The sequence below is a fragment of the Nematolebias whitei genome, chromosome 9 (genome assembly GCF_014905685.2).
Source record: "Nematolebias whitei isolate Nwh7 chromosome 9, NemWhi1, whole genome shotgun sequence".
In the NCBI taxonomy this organism is placed as follows: domain Eukaryota; kingdom Metazoa; phylum Chordata; class Actinopteri; order Cyprinodontiformes; family Rivulidae; genus Nematolebias; species Nematolebias whitei.
The window spans coordinates 18584214-18599860 of NC_056506.1; the positions used below are offsets into that span (position 1 = coordinate 18584214).

At 45.3% G+C, this 15647-nt stretch overlaps 1 protein-coding gene across 1 annotated transcript in view; it reads left to right on the top strand.

The window, feature by feature from the left end:
* The first annotated feature begins 14574 nt into the window (after positions 1-14574).
* The window catches only part of LOC119414977 (transferrin receptor protein 1), a 15897-nt gene continuing 14824 nt past the window's right edge, over positions 14575-15647 (top strand). The window contains exon 1 of the mRNA XM_037682099.1: positions 14575-14671. The gene's annotated coding sequence lies outside the window, so the exon portion shown is untranslated. The remainder of the gene's footprint in view (positions 14672-15647) is intronic.

The window sequence follows — 15647 nt, forward strand, 5'->3', positions numbered from 1 at the left end:
GAACAAAGTGACAAAAATATAAACTCAGACAGGCGTGAATCGTGACATATCCCCACCTCAAGGGACGCCTCCTGGCGTCCCACCTGGTTGGTCCGGATGACAGGCGTGAAAGTCAGAGATGAGAGATCTGTCCAGGATGTTACGAGCAGGGACCCAAGAACGTTCCTCCGGACCATAACCCTCCCAGTCGACCAAGTACTGAAGACCGCGACCCCTCCGTCTAGAGCGGATAAGACGGTGGACCGTGTAGGCAGGGGACCCATCAATCAGACGGGCGGGTGGGGGGGAACGAACGGGAGTGTGAAATCTAGACGAGGTGACCGGTTTGATGCAGGAGACATGAAAGGAGGGATGCACGCGAAGCGACTTGGGCAGGGAGAGACGGACAGCGACAGGATTAATAATTTTAGAAATAGGAAATGGACCAATAAAACGGGGAGCAAGTTTGCGAGACTGGGCCTTGAGGGGAAGGTTCTTAGTGGAGAGCCAGACGTTTTGGCCTACTTCATAAATGGGCTGACTAGACCTACGGCGGTCAGCTTTCTTGCAATAAACCGCCGTAGTTTTAAGCAACGCACGTCTGGCTCTCCTCCAGGCTCTATGACATTTGAGAGCCATCTGATGAGCAGAGGGGACAACAGCCTCGCGTTCTTGGAGGGAAAAGATTGGGGGTTGAAAACCAAAAACCACGTAGAAAGGAGAGAGACCGGTAGCTGAAGAGGGAAGAGAATTAAGGGAGTGTTCGACCCATGGTAGAGCAGAGGACCACTTTTCAGGGTCGGTATTACACAGGAGGCGCAATTTGTTCTCCACCTCCTGGTTGGTCCTCTCAGTTTGACCATCAGTCTCAGGATGGAAGCCTGAAGAGAGACTGATGGATATCCCAAGAAGACCACAAAATTCCTTCCAAAATAAGGAAACAAACTGTGGACCCCTATCAGAAACTATGTCGAGGGGGAGTCCATGCAGTCTGAATACTTCCTTGGCCATGATATGGGCCAATTCCTTGGAGGAAGGAAGTTTAGGAAGGGGAACCAGGTGGGTCATCTTAGAAAAGCGATCTACGACAGTGAGAATGACTGAATGACCCTCAGAGACAGGGAGACCAGTAATAAAGTCCATCCCAATATGGGACCAAGGACGTTTAGGGATGGGAAGAGGACGAAGCAGTCCATCAGGAGGACGCCTGGAGGATTTAATCTGAGAACATAAGGGACAAGAACGGACGAAAGACTGAACGTCTTTAAACAAAGAATCCCACCAAAACTGTGACCTAACCACAGAAAGAGTCTTAGTGAGACCTGGGTGACAGAAAAGGTGGGAGGAGTGACAAAATTCGAGCACCTTTTTAATCATGTGTGGGGGAACAAAGAGGCGGTTGTCAGGACAACCGGGAGGAGGAGAACGAGACCGACTGAATGCTCTCAGGTCAGCCTCGAGACGCGTCATGGCCAGGCGGGTCGACTCGGGCAGAATGAACCCCTGTTCCTCTAACGGAGAAGAAGAGTCATCTTCGGTGAGACGGGACAGAGCATCGGGTTTCACGTTTTTCTCCCCAGGACGATAAGACAAGGTAAAATTAAATCGAGAGAAAAAGAGTGCCCACCTGGCCTGACGAGGGTTTAAACGGCGGGCCGACCTGAGATACTCCAGATTCTTATGATCAGTCCACACTTGGAATGGGAATCTGGAGCCCTCCAGCCAATGACGCCACTCCTCCAATGCGAGCTTGACAGCCAGCAACTCTCGATCCCCCACATCGTAGTTGCGTTCCGGTGCTGACAAGCTCCTAGAAAAAAAAGCACAAGGATGAAGTCGACCCCCCTCGCTACGCTGGCTGAGAATGGCCCCCACCCCAGTGCTGGAGGCGTCCACCTCCACAATGAAAGGTTCTCCTGGGTTAGGGGCCTGTAGAATGGGAGCCGATGAAAAGAGGGTCTTTAATTTGAGAAAGGCTTCTTCAGCCTCTGAGGACCACATAAAACGTGATTTAGTAGATGTCAATGCATGAAGAGGTCTAGAAATGAGACTGAACCCTTTAATGAATCGTCGGTAAAAATTTGCAAACCCCAAAAACCGCTGGAGTTGTTTACGATCTTTTGGGGTCGGCCAATCCAAAACTGCCGCAATCTTATTGCAGTCCATCTCCATCTTGTCTGGGGAAATAACGAAACCGAGGAACGAAGTGGTGGAAACATGAAACTCACATTTTTCAGCCTTAACATATAAGCCGTTTTGAAGAAGACGAGTGAGTACTGCGCGGACGTGTTTGCGATGGGTAGACAGATCTTTAGAAAAAATAAGTATATCATCTAAGTAAACAAAAACAAACTGGTTAACCATATCCCTCAAAACATCATTGACCAGATTTTGAAAAATTGCGGGAGCATTAGTTAACCCAAAAGGCATGACTAGGTACTCGTAGTGACCTGTGGGGGTATTGAAGGCGGTCTTCCATTCATCTCCTTCACGAATACGAACTAGATGATAGGCATTGCGGAGATCTAGTTTAGTGAAGACCTTAGCTCCTTGTAGGAGGTCAAAAGCCGAGTTCATGAGAGGTAGGGGATATTTATTCTTAATGGTGATCTGATTAAGACCGCGGTAATCGATACAAGGACGGAGAGAACCGTCTTTCTTGCCCACAAAAAAGAAACCTGCCCCAGCCGGAGAGACGGAAGGACGAATAATGCCTGCTTGGAGGGATTCATGGATGTAATCCTTCATAGATTGTTGCTCGGGGATAGAAAGGGAATAAAGAGCTCCCCTAGGGGGTGTGGAACCAGGGAGAAGGTCGATTGCACAATCGTAAGGACGATGAGGTGGTAAAGATGTAGCCTTAGCCTTATTAAATACCTCTTTAAGATCGTTGTATTCAGAGGGGATCTTAGAGAGGTCAGGGTAGTTGTCTACAGAGTTCTTAGCAGAGTCCTTCATGATAACAGCGTCCAATAAACAAGATGATAAACATTCCTCAGCCCAACCCAAAATCTCCCCTTTTTTCCAGTCAATGTGGGGATTGTGTTTTTGAAGCCAGGTAGCACCTAACACCACTGGAGCCTGGGGAGAATTAATGATGATGAAGCTGACAGTTTCTCTATGATTACCCCCCACATGCAGAATTATGGGCTCAGTAAACTGTGAAGAGGAGTTCAGGGGATGACCATCTAAAGCCACCACAGAATGTTCTTTGGCTGACTCAATGATTTTAAAACCCGCTTTGACAGCAAAATCAATGTCCATGAACTCCGTGTCAGCACCAGAGTCAATGAAAACCCTTACAGAAATAGGGGTCTTACCCGGAATGGAGAGAGTAGCAGCTTGAGTCACTGATGAGGAGAGTGTTGAAGAAAAAGTCCTGCTCAGTAAACCTCTCCTCATGTTTACTGAGCGTGCCCTTTTACCGGACACGTCGAGATGGTGTGACCAGCCCCCCCACAATAGAAGCACAGATGTCCTCTACGCCGCCTCTCACGCTCAGAGGGAGTAATGTGGCTGCGGCCCAACTGCATCGGCTCCTCTGCAGGAAGAGAGGGAGAAGTAGGAGGTGATTTGGGTGTTCTGGTTTCCTGGAGAGGTTCACTAACCAACGGGGTGGCCGTGCGAGCATAAGATCCACGTTCCCTGGACCGTTCGGCCAAACGTAGGTCCACCCTGGTGGCCAAGTCCTCCAAGTCCTGTAGAGAATCTGGATATCTCTTAGTATCCAACCCGTCCTTAATGTTGTCATTTAGTCCTCGATAGAAAGCATCAGTCAGAGCCTCCTCATTCCAATGACTGCCTGAGGAGATAGAGTGAAAGTCTATGATGTAGTCTGTTACTCTGCGGTTACCTTGACGGATAGAGAACAGACGTCTGGCGGCTTCTCTCTCAGGCAGCACTGGATCAAACACCCGACACAGCTCCTTGGCAAAGTTCTGAAAAACGTTAAAAAAGTGAGAGTTGCGCTGCCACTCCGCAGTTCCCCACCTCTTGGCTTTGCCAGAGAGGAGAGAAATGGCGTATGCCACCTTGGATTTCTCAGTGGTGAAACATGAAGGCTGTAATTGGAAATGAATTTCACACTGAGTAATAAATGGTCTGCACTGATCGGGTTCCCCTGAGAACAGTTCGGGAGGGGCGAGGCGAGGCTCCCGTACCGACCCAGAGGCAGAAACTGAATTACCCATGTCCTGGTTCGTGGTTTGAGGAGTCATAGTTCTTAACATCCGGACAATGTCCTCCATACCGGTTTCTAATTTATTTATAGCGCCCTCGACACCAGAGCGCCAGTCTGCAGATGGTGAGTGGTCCATGATTTTTGGCCAGATAGTTCTGTAATGAACCCCTTCAAATACTGGACCAAAATCACCACAAACACTTGAAACTAAATATAAAAATTTATTGGAGAGAGTCTGGCTTCTCAAAGAAAGAACTGGTTCTGGTGTCGATCTAAGAGCTCGGGCTGGAACGAGTCTGTAAACAAGTAGAGTACGGTTAGTGGCCAGGCGGGAGACAGAAGCAGGTGCAAATGTCAAAAAGGTGAGACCACTAACCGTTACTCTGGTTGAAGGGGACGTGGGAATAATGAGTCGCTCCAAGCTGATGTGCCCACTGCAGGAGGAATGATCCCGGTGAAGAGAGTCAGCCGGCTGCAGCGTTGAACCCAAGGATGGATGGATGGATGAAAAGCGCTGCTCCGCAGCGGCGCCGAACCAGAACCCGATCCGTGAGGCGGGAGGCGTAGTCGTGCAGGCGAGGGTCAAAACCAGAGAGCAGAGATGCGACAGTACCATGCAGGAGCGGGCGATAGGCAGGTCAGGAGCAGGCGTGGGTCGAGAACCAGCAGGAGAAGAATAAATCCAAAGGAGCAGGCGAGAGGCGAAGTCAGACGATCCGGAGTCGATAACCAGGAAGCAAGCGAACAGAGGCGAGGATACGAAGACCGGGAGGAGGGACAGGAGCAGGGCAGGCAAAACAAGGCAGGAGGGAAACTATGAACGGACATGAGACTATAAAGGAAAGTAGCGCGGGATATCTATTGGCAGGCAAGCTGTTTTCGACTATCTGGCGCTCACCCTGTGAACAGACCAGGTTTATAAAGGGTGCAGCGACAGGTGCAGCTAATGAAAACTAATCAGTGCAGAGTGAAGTGAAGGAAAGACAAATTTAAACTACCATGCAGCCAGCAGAGAGAAACAGACAGAGTGCTGCAGAAATAAAAGTCTCCAAACCAAAGAGAAACAAATTAATAAGAAGAATAGAAGAGAAGAAAATCCACAGACACCAAGCAGTGAACAAAGTGACAAAAATATAAACTCAGACAGGCGTGAATCGTGACACATACATGAGTATTTTGAACTGGATTCGAAAGTGAACCGGTAACCAGTGCAGTGCATTAACTGGTGTAATGTGCTCTCTTTTGCCTGTACTGGTTAAAAATCGGGCTGCTGTATTCTGTACCAGTTGTAGTCGTGCAATGGAGGTCTGACTGATACCAAACAAGAGCAAATTGCAGTAATCAAGCATAGATGTAATGAATGCATGTATTACTGTCTCCAAGTTATTTTTGGACAATATGGGCTTCAGTTTAGACAGCCACCTCAGTTGGAAGAAGCATGATTAACTTGTTTGAGGCAGTCATGGACAAAGTGGTTCAAAACATCTGGATATATGGACACGTCACCTTATCTGACACTCTTTTCACCTCTACTACATTCTTTGCCAATTCCTCCTTCAGGACCACCCCTACTCCCTTTCTCTTTCTATCCACACCGTGGTAAAACAGTTTGAACCCTGCTCCAATGCTGCGAGCCTTGCTGCCCTTTCACTTGGTCTCTTAGACACATAAAACATCTACCTTCCTTCTCTGCATCATGTCAGCCAGCTCTCTACCTTTGCCTGTCATTGTCTCCACGTTTAGAGTTGCAACCCTCAGTCCTACACTCTTCACTTTCCTCTTCTCCCTCTGTCTCTTGACACGTTTTCCTCCTCGTGGTCTTCGACTAACAGTAGCACAATTTCTGCCAGCACCCTGTTTGTCAACAGCACTGGTGGCGGTTGTTAACCTGGGCCTCGACCGATCCAGTATGGTGTCACTCAGATGTACTCGCATGTTAGTTTTGGCCAAAGAGTTTTATGTTGGATACCATTCCTGACACAACCCTCACATTTTTCCAGGCTTGGGACCGGTACAAGAGATAAACTGGCTTGTGCTCCCTAGTGGCTGGTTTTCTGAATTTGATATCAGAATCATGTTTTGAAAAGTTCTTCAGGTCCATAGTTCCACCGTGGAGACTCCCCTCTTGTAACAAGAGTCTGTGAAACTACAGGATCTGCAGAGACCAGTTGCTGGAGGTTTTGGAGGACTTGAGGAGAACAGTTGCTTCAGGTTTTTGAGGACCAGAGGAAACCAGTTGTTTGAGGATTCGTAATACTTGAGGAGACCAGTTGGTGGAAGTTTTGGAGAACATGAGGAGACTATTTGCTAGAGGTTTCAAGAGGAGCTGAGGAGACCAGTTGTTGGAGGTTTTGATGGACATTAGCAGACTGGTTGCTGGAGGTATGAGAAGACGTAAGGTGACCATTGTTTGGAGGCTTTGGAGCACCTGAAGTGACCAGTTGTTGGGGTTTAACAGGACTTGAGGAGACCAGTTGTTGGAGGTTTTGCAGGACCTGAGAAGACCATTGGTTGGAGGTTTGGGAAGACCTGAGAAGACAAGTTGTTGGAGGTTTTGGAGGACCTGACTTGAACAGTTGCTGGAGATTTTGGAGAACCCAAGGAGAGCAGTTTCTAGAGGTTTTGAGAGGTCAGAAGGAGATCAGTAGTTATAGGATTTGAATGACCTGAGGAGACCAGCTGTCTGACGATTTAGAGGACCTGATGAGACCAGTTTCTGGAGGTTTTGGAGAACCTGCAAAGACCAGTTGCTGGAGGTTTCACAAGACCTGAGGATACCAGTGTGTGGAGGTTTTGGAGGACCTTAGGAGACCAGTTGTTGGAGTTTTTGAAGGACTTGTGGAGACCAGTTGTTGGTGGTGCTATAATACATGAGGAGGCCAGTTGTTGGAGGTGTCGATCGACCTGAGGAGACCAGTTGTTGGAGGTTCGGAGAACCTGAGGAGTCCAGATTCTGGAGGTATTGGAGAACCTGAGGAGACCAGTTTTTGGAGTTATTAGAGGGAATGTTGTCCCATTCTGGTCTGACAGTGAGTTCTAGTGGTTCAACAGTCCTGGATCTTCTCTGCTGGATGGAAGTAGATATTTTTGTAAAACCTGTAGATGTTTTTCTGAATTGATGGAGTCCTTCCAGATGTGTAAGCTGTCTGTGCCAGAGACACTCATGTAACCCCATACCATCAGAGAGGCAGACTTTTGACTATTTAGCTGATTTAGTACGGAGGACATGGCATTCATGGTTTCCAAACAGAACTTCAGGTCTGGACCTGTCTGACCACAGAACAGTTCTGGACTTTCCCTTAGTCCAGGACTGTTCAACAAAACTGCTCAGGGGGCCACAGTTTCTGAAAGCCAACAGCTTGGGGGCCAGACATCCAGCGATTAAAATCATTACATAAATAAACCAAAGTTTAAAATGATCTGTTACCCTTTTAAATGTGTTTATTTAACTGCATTGAATCATAAATGCAATAATCAGAACCCCAAATCCAAACCCAGAGCCCAACCCCCCCCCCCCCCCCCCCCCCCAAATAAATAAATAAATAAATAAATAAATAAAAGAATTTATGAAGTGGGCCGGATTGAAGTCACCTGCAGGCCAGAAATGGCCCTCGGGCCGCCAGTTGAATAGCCCTGCCTTAATCCATTTGAAATGAGCTCTGGTCCAGAGAAGACAGCAGCGGTTCTGGATGGTCTTCACACCTGATTCTTTAATTCCTGCCTTTTGTTTCTTACTGTTCACACAACTCTCTGAACCGCTCTTGTGCAGTTTAAGTTTAGCTGCAAAGTGTTGATGCAGAGAAGATGAAGATGCAGATCTTAAGTTCTTCCAGTGTTTACGGTTGTCTCACAGCATCAGCGCAGGTGTTGGGTGTGTATTTTGGCACTTCCTCTATCACAACAGCCTGAATACCACATGCAGTTAAAACAGGGGAGACAAAGAGAAGTAAAACTCTTGTAGGGCTTGTGGTATCTAAACTCTCTGTCAGGGAACACCCAACAAGTTATCATTTCAGGCTTGTTCAGCTGTTTCCAGCAACACCAGACTTTCTGAATTAAAGCCCATAAATACAACTGTGGTTTCTGTTGGACCCCCCATCATTAGTTTTCCTCAAAGACAGCATCACTGCTGAGAAACTTGTAATTGACTCGACCTCTGCAGGGTTTATCATGGCCCTGTGGGAACGGCAGCAACTCTTTTTCTTAGTATAAAGCCTCTTTTTCCTCAGAGAACGAGTTCCTGAGATTATGTTCTTTGTTAGCTCATTGTACCCTGTGAAACTAACACCCTCTGTTCAAACTGCTGTACTCTAAGAAGTAGCCTTAAGCCTCTTCAGCCATGCTGGCAGTACGCGGTCAGGTAAAAATGACCACGCTGACAACCATAGCTCATTTCTGTGCCAACACTTCTCGAGTTACTTCTCATAGAAAGTGTCCCGGGAGATAAACATGTCTTTGGTTTTACTTTACAAGTCTTACTTTCAGTTCGAAGGTTTTACTGTTATTAAATAAGTGGTACATCGATGTCCATCGTTATCTCTGAGGGGTTTGAACTGTGAGTGTTTGTAGTTTTGGAGATGAGTGTTTTTTTTGGACTGGAACTGAACAGGGAATGAAGTAAACTAAGTTTTTGGTGCAAGATGTTCAAGTGGGTAGGAGTTACACTGTGGAGAACAGAGGGAGGTTTATTTTCTTGTACAAGGCACCCCATGAATTAATCTTCAGCCACCCCAATCATTTGAAGAAATTATACTTTTAAGCAGCAAAGTCCATGCTCAATAATCCAGGTATACAATCCAACATTTTTCAGTCAGGTCATCTGGACAGTTTTTTTTTTTTTTGTGCTGAAACGCTTCACCTTCGATCCAGAAGGCTTCATCAGTCAATGAAACGCACAACAAAACTTATTCTTCCCCCAACTGTCCAGATGACCTGACTGAAAAATGTTGTACTTTTAAGCAATATAAAAACAAGTATAGTGTCCTCCAATCATGGGTGGCTGGATTATGGTGGGAGCCATCTTGGATTTTGACTTGGCCGTCCAATTTTTAATAGTAACCGTTCTTACACCTAGATGCAGCCACACACCCACATACAGTAGAAGTCTGAACCTCACTTGTTTTTTTTTCTAGTTATTATGCTCACAATGTGCGTGGACGGACAGAGGTATTTCCTTTTTGTCACTCTTTGTTCTGATACGGGAACAAAAAGTCATTGTTTAACAAATCTACCAAGGTTAAGTCAGGTCCACTGGAAGGATTGGTCCTGAGGACCTGGCATAACCTTGTTAGATTTATCTTCCTGGATTACTGAGCAGCATCAGGACATTATTTAACACAAACTGAATCTCAGTGCTGAAGTTTGTGCAGTATATTGTAGAATAATCTTCAGAGGTCCAGAGGACCAGATTGAACTTTTTTTGATTTTTCTACCTGGATTATTGAGCATGCATCAGGATATTCAGTAATAATAGTTTGAAGTAATTGTCTTGTGTATTACTTCTTAGAGTTGTAGAGGAACTGCAGTACATTCTTATCCATATGTTGCTCTAGTTCAGTGAGGTTGGTCAGCCTTTTCTTATCACAAGTCTTTATGGTCTCACAGGTCATTCCAGGTCAAATGAAGGTCCAAACATTGACCGGGTCGGTGCAACACCTTGGTTCTTTTCCTTGTTTCCATTCTATTGTAGATTAGCTGTTGACTGGGGTCACTGTCTCTCTTCATGACATATTTTCAGTCAAGCTTTAGCTGTCGGACACATGGTCAACATGGTTTGACTCAATAATTCACCCATCGATCCATCCATCCACCATTCATCCATCCACCATTCATCCATCCATCCATCCACCATTCATCCATCCATCCATCCATCCATCCACCATCCATCCATCCATCCATCCATCCATCCATCCATTATCTGTACCCTCTTCTTCTTTCTAGAATTGTGCCGCTCAAGGTGGCTGCATGTTGGAGCAGCTCTGTTATTTTCGTTCTGAGATTTTGCTTTTGGAAACTTTAATTCCTCTTTTTCTGGATGTAAATCACATTTTTTGGATGATTGTTTCCTCTGGTATCGGATGCTGTGCAGTTGGAAGGATTTTTACTGAAACTTTTGTTAGTTTTGGACATTTGTTATGATGCGTAACAATGGCAACAAGGCAGTTTTCTACAGTTTTGTCATCTACCTGCCAGCTGTGCTCGAGTGCCTGACCACTGAGATCCTGGAACTAGCAGGAAACACGGCTCATGACAGCAGAAGGACAGGATCGTTCCTCGGCACCTACAGTTGGCTGTCCGCAGCGACGAGGAGCTCAGCAGGCTGCTGGAAGGAGTGGCCATCGCTCTGGGAGGAGTTCTGCCCGGCATTCGGGCGATCCTACAGCCCGTGGGACCCGAGAGGCCAGCTGAGTCTGGGTGGACGGATCAGACAGCATCTGCAACCAGTTTCTTAGGATCCACTGTGGGATGGACCTTTACAGGAGATCCTTCCTGCCTACAACCATCAGTATCTATAACATCTCTTAATGAAATGAGGATAACGAGTTACAACAACAAATAATTTCCCTTTGGGATTAATAAAGTATTTTTGAATTGAATTGAATTGAATTCTTCCTTTTCAGGTCGATTCATGACTGACTCCTCCCGGCTGGAGGCACAAAGTCTGAACCTAAGGAATGACACTTTGCTCTTCTGCAGCTGCTTCTTTGTCAAATAAACAAAGACACAATATGGAGGTGTGCTGTGAAGAAAAGAATGTGTGCCAGGAGCAGAGGGGATGATGGTGAACAAGCTGAGGTACCTGACATCGACCATCCAAAGCTCAGGGGTGATTAGTGACGGGGGAGAAGGTTCATGGATGCTGGGAGAGAGGAGATGGAAACACATGTAAAACCCCTGAATGGAGAGGACAATAAAAGAACAAGAACATGACTTGATGTGTAAAACTTTAGAAGTGAAACTGAGTGTAGCAACTGTTTTCACCATGAAAGTCATAAACCAGAGCATACAAAACTCACCTCTTGGGTTTTTGTATTGTATAACTGTGTTGATGACAAGACATCACTCTAAACTTCACAAGAGGAACAGCAACAGTGGTTGCATTCACTTCTGCATTGTTCTCCTCAAATGTTTTCCACTAAATGGAAGTGAGGATCCAAAGTTAACGGTCAGTTTAATAGGTTTTATCTTCTTCCTCTTTGGATGAAACGAACGTGTCCGTTTTTATTAAATTATTCTCGGTCACTAAAGGGGACATGCGTCAAGTGTTGGAGGAGATGTGGAGCGTTACGTTTGGTGTTTTATTCAAGCCATGGCCTTCAGGTTTGAAGCAATCTGCACAACGTTTGCTACAGTCTAAATGGACTGTACTTATATAGTGCCTTTCAATCTTATCAAGACACTCAAAGCTCTTTACAACACAATCTGTGCCCTCATTAACACATTCATACAGCACTCTACTAGTTCTATACAAAGAATAATCAGAGTTTTATCACATTCATACACTGATGGGACACACATCAGGGGCAATGAGGGGTTCAGTGTCTTGTCCAGGGACACTTCAGCACGAGACTGCTGGTGGAATTGAACCCCCAACTCTTCTACTGGAGGGCAACTACTCTAATCACGCAGTCACAGCTGCCCCAAAACATTGACTCCGATGTGAGATCCACCTACTTGGTGGTGTTGAATGAACTTAGGAAGTGACATGCCTCCAAGCCTGCGGAGCAAATGCACCTTCCTGGCAATCCATGGATGCTTTATATTCCAAATAAACGCTGATATCTGGCTGTTCTGATTGGTGAAGAATGATTTAGTAAGGAAAATTGGCAGGCAGATATTTCCCTGAATTTTTGAAGCAAACTCAGTAATGCTAGTGAGAGGATCTGATATATACAAAAGCATGTCATCGGCATATAAAGAAACTTTATGCTCTGTGCCTAATCAGTTTGTACCTTTAATGATGGAGTTTTACTGTAGAGCTAATGGTTCTATCGCTAATGCAAATAGAAGCTGTGAGAGTGGGCACACTGTTTAAGGACAACATTCCAGTAAAAAACAAACTAAACCACCTCCTGTGACCACAGTCTCATGGGGTAACTTTACATTCTTGACCTTAAACCACATCAACCACTGATTGGAACGGTGCTCTGGAACCTTGAAGGCTTTAAATCTTTGAGTGTGAACCCACTGAGAGGTCGTAGTGATCATGTCAGCTGTTCTGTGCAGCAGAAGATTAACAATAGTTTGATTAAATTTAGGTACTGCTGTGTGACATGCATGTTTTACAGTGACTGTTCAAGCTGCACACATCCCATCGATCACGTCAGCTCCTGCTCCAAACATCCTAACGTGTGACAGCAAATATGATGTAAATCTGCCCAAAACGGCACCGTGGGAACTTCAGGGACACCTGAGCTCATCAACCTCTCATTAGCTCCTCTGACATGCCCGTTGGCTGCCAGACGTAAACATATAATTACTGAAGTCATACAAAAGGAGCAATTATGGTCCAGTCTCTTAATCTTACACAGGCTCAGTAATCAGTGTTTAAAAGTGAAGACAAATAAACATGATGGGAAACTAGTTGAAAAAAAAATAAAAACTGTGCGTTTACTGTTTAAAGTTACTAATAATTTACCACCAGTGGCGACTGGTTCTCTCCTCCCCATCACTGAGGTCCAATCACAGGTTCTGTTGGGTTTCAGCCTGTCTGTATGAAAGTAACACAGAGTGAAATCACAACCAATTTATCAATATTGTTCCTCTTTTTGCAGCGGCTGGCACATGTGTGTGTTTTTGATTTATCAAATCACCTCTGAGTTATTTACCAGTTTGGGCTTTGGGACAGGATGTTGGTTCAACTTTGCTCTTTGTGCTTGAATTATGTAACTACCTGCAGGATTAACGTGGCACATCAGTCACAATATGAGTGGTGGGTGAGACCCAGCCGAGAGGCTCCCAGTTCCCTGAAGGCAGCACACAGTTGGGTTCTGAAACAGCTGCGCTTCCTTCCCTTCACTTGAGCCGACGTTTCCACAGCTGCAGCAGCAGAAAACCCTGTTTTCAAATGAGGGCCTTAAAGAGCTGATGATCCTGGCACACGCTGCTGTGTTTGCTTAGTTCAAGGTGTGCAGGCCGTGGAAAGTTTGTCTGCGACCCACAGGGACTCGTTCAAGGTCCTCCAGAGTCCAGACGGACCAGCGGTTCAGTGGAGGCAAAAACCTTGAATAAAATGTTATGCAAAAACAAATCTCTCCTTAAGTTCTTAATTTCAGGTTTGTCCGCCGGTGAAATTATTATTAACAACAAAGTTGTTTTTAAAGTGAGTAAAAATACTGTTTATGATCATTAAAACTTCTGTTATTCTTCTATTTTCAGTGAAGCAGAAAATGTTGACACACGCTGATTATACAGATTATTAGAAATGTCTTGTTTTTACATTTTGTGCGCTGCTTTATGAGCTTAAACAAAATAACATCTGCACATGTTTAAAATAAGTTTATATGTAAATATATGTTTAAATAAGTGTGTAATTTCAGAACAGGAGTCGGTCTAGAAAATATCTACACGGTGCATTAATTTTCCTTTTTAGGTCTAATTTATTAGTTTATACGGGTTTCTTTCTTGCACAGTTTGGTTTTGTCTTAAACTTTCTTTGTCACTGACAATCCACTTAATTTTATTGAGATAAGTTTGTCCTGGAGGACATACAGAGGTTACGAGCTGCAAGTCTCACAACGATGGGAAAACAGCAAAATACACAGGAAGACAAGTTTAGAGAAGCAAGGATGTAGTATATACAAAAAAGTTCAAGACTAAAACAACTGGAGGTAGGTAACAGCTAGGTAACAACAAGGAGGTAGTAAAAACTTGCTAACAAGACTTAAGAACAAGAAAAGTATATGTTTATTGTACTGTGAATACTCTGATTACAGTAGGCCCTACATGCAGGAGTGTAGAGGATGTGACTCAGAACAAGGAAACAGCAGTGAAAACAGTACTTGTTTTGTGTGTGATTATAATCAAACTAGGCATTTTTAATAGTTTTATCAAATAAATCTCTTGGAGTGTTTGGTCAAAATCCTTTTTGACGTTTGTAATAGTTATTCTGAGGCACTAACAGAAAAAAAGCATTTGCATCAGTCAAGGTGACCTCCTTTCAGGTGCTCGGTTGTTTTGTCTCCTAAGAGCAGATGTTTCCACTTTTTATATTTTATCAACATTTTACCGAATCCTCTCCACTCTGAAGTTTCCTAAAAGAAGAAGAATCTGAACGAAAACATGTTTACTTGTTTGTGCTGCGCAAACACTGTAGTGCCAAAGAGCAAATGTGGGTAAACCAGAGGTGAATCGGGGAAATCTCGCGAGAGTTTGTAAGATCTCGCGTTAAGACGTTCGCGCGAGACGTCAGCTGGCGTCGCGTGTGTGATAAAACTGGAAGCAGCGTGGTCGGCTGGAGGGTAACTTGTGTGACTGCAGAGAAGGAGCCCCACACAGAGAGACCGATCCAAGGTGAGGACTTTTGATTTAGCCTTTAGCTAACCGGAAGTGTTGTTCTGGGGTCAGTGAAGCAGCTCGCGCGTGCACAGACGAACTCCCCTCGTGTCTCCAGTGGGGTGTTTTAAATACCGTTCGGTGTAAACTGAGTAAAGTCGTGAGGAGCTCGGTGTTTGTTGGAGCCGCAGCTGAGTCTCCACCTGTCACCCCGCACTTTAGCGCCATCACGCCGCGGCGGGGCCGCCATGAGCCGGCTCCCCGGAGTCACGTCCTGTCTGCTCCGGCAGGTGCGCTCAGGTGTGCGGGTCGAGACTCTCTGATGACACGAGTGATCTAAAGCTGTCACCAGCAGCTGGAAACAACCTCCAGATGTTTAATCCCGAGGAGGCGGATTATTCTGACCAATAATCGTTTTTAATAGACCAGTAAGACTTGACTGTGTTGACGTCATGAAGTTTAGTTTGTAACGGGTCAGAGCAACATGTCTGTTCTGTGCTTATCTGGAGGTGGATTATAAATATACAAAGATTAAATTAATAAATATACAAAGATTAAAATAATAAATATACAAAGATTAAATTAATAAATATACAAAGATTAAAATAATACATATACAAAGATTAAAATAATACATATACAAAGATTAAATTAATACATCTGAGTCCTGATTCGTCAGTTTATCCTCCTGCTGCTTCTCCTTCTCCCAAGGTTTAACTGCCGTGTGACTCTCACATGATCCACCACTGCACCGTGACTCCTCACCCCTCTCCTCTCTCCTCACCTCTTCATCGCTGAATTTTTTCTCCCCCTCACCCCCGAGTCTTTTCTCCCCCTCAACTCCGAGTCTTTTCTCCCCCTCAACTCAGAGTCTTGTCTCCCCCTCAACTCGGTGTCTTGTCTCCCCCTCGATCCCGAGTCTTTTCTCCCCCTCCATCCCAAGTCTGGTCTCCCCCTCCATCCCGAGTCTTGTCTCCCCCTCCATCCCGAGTCT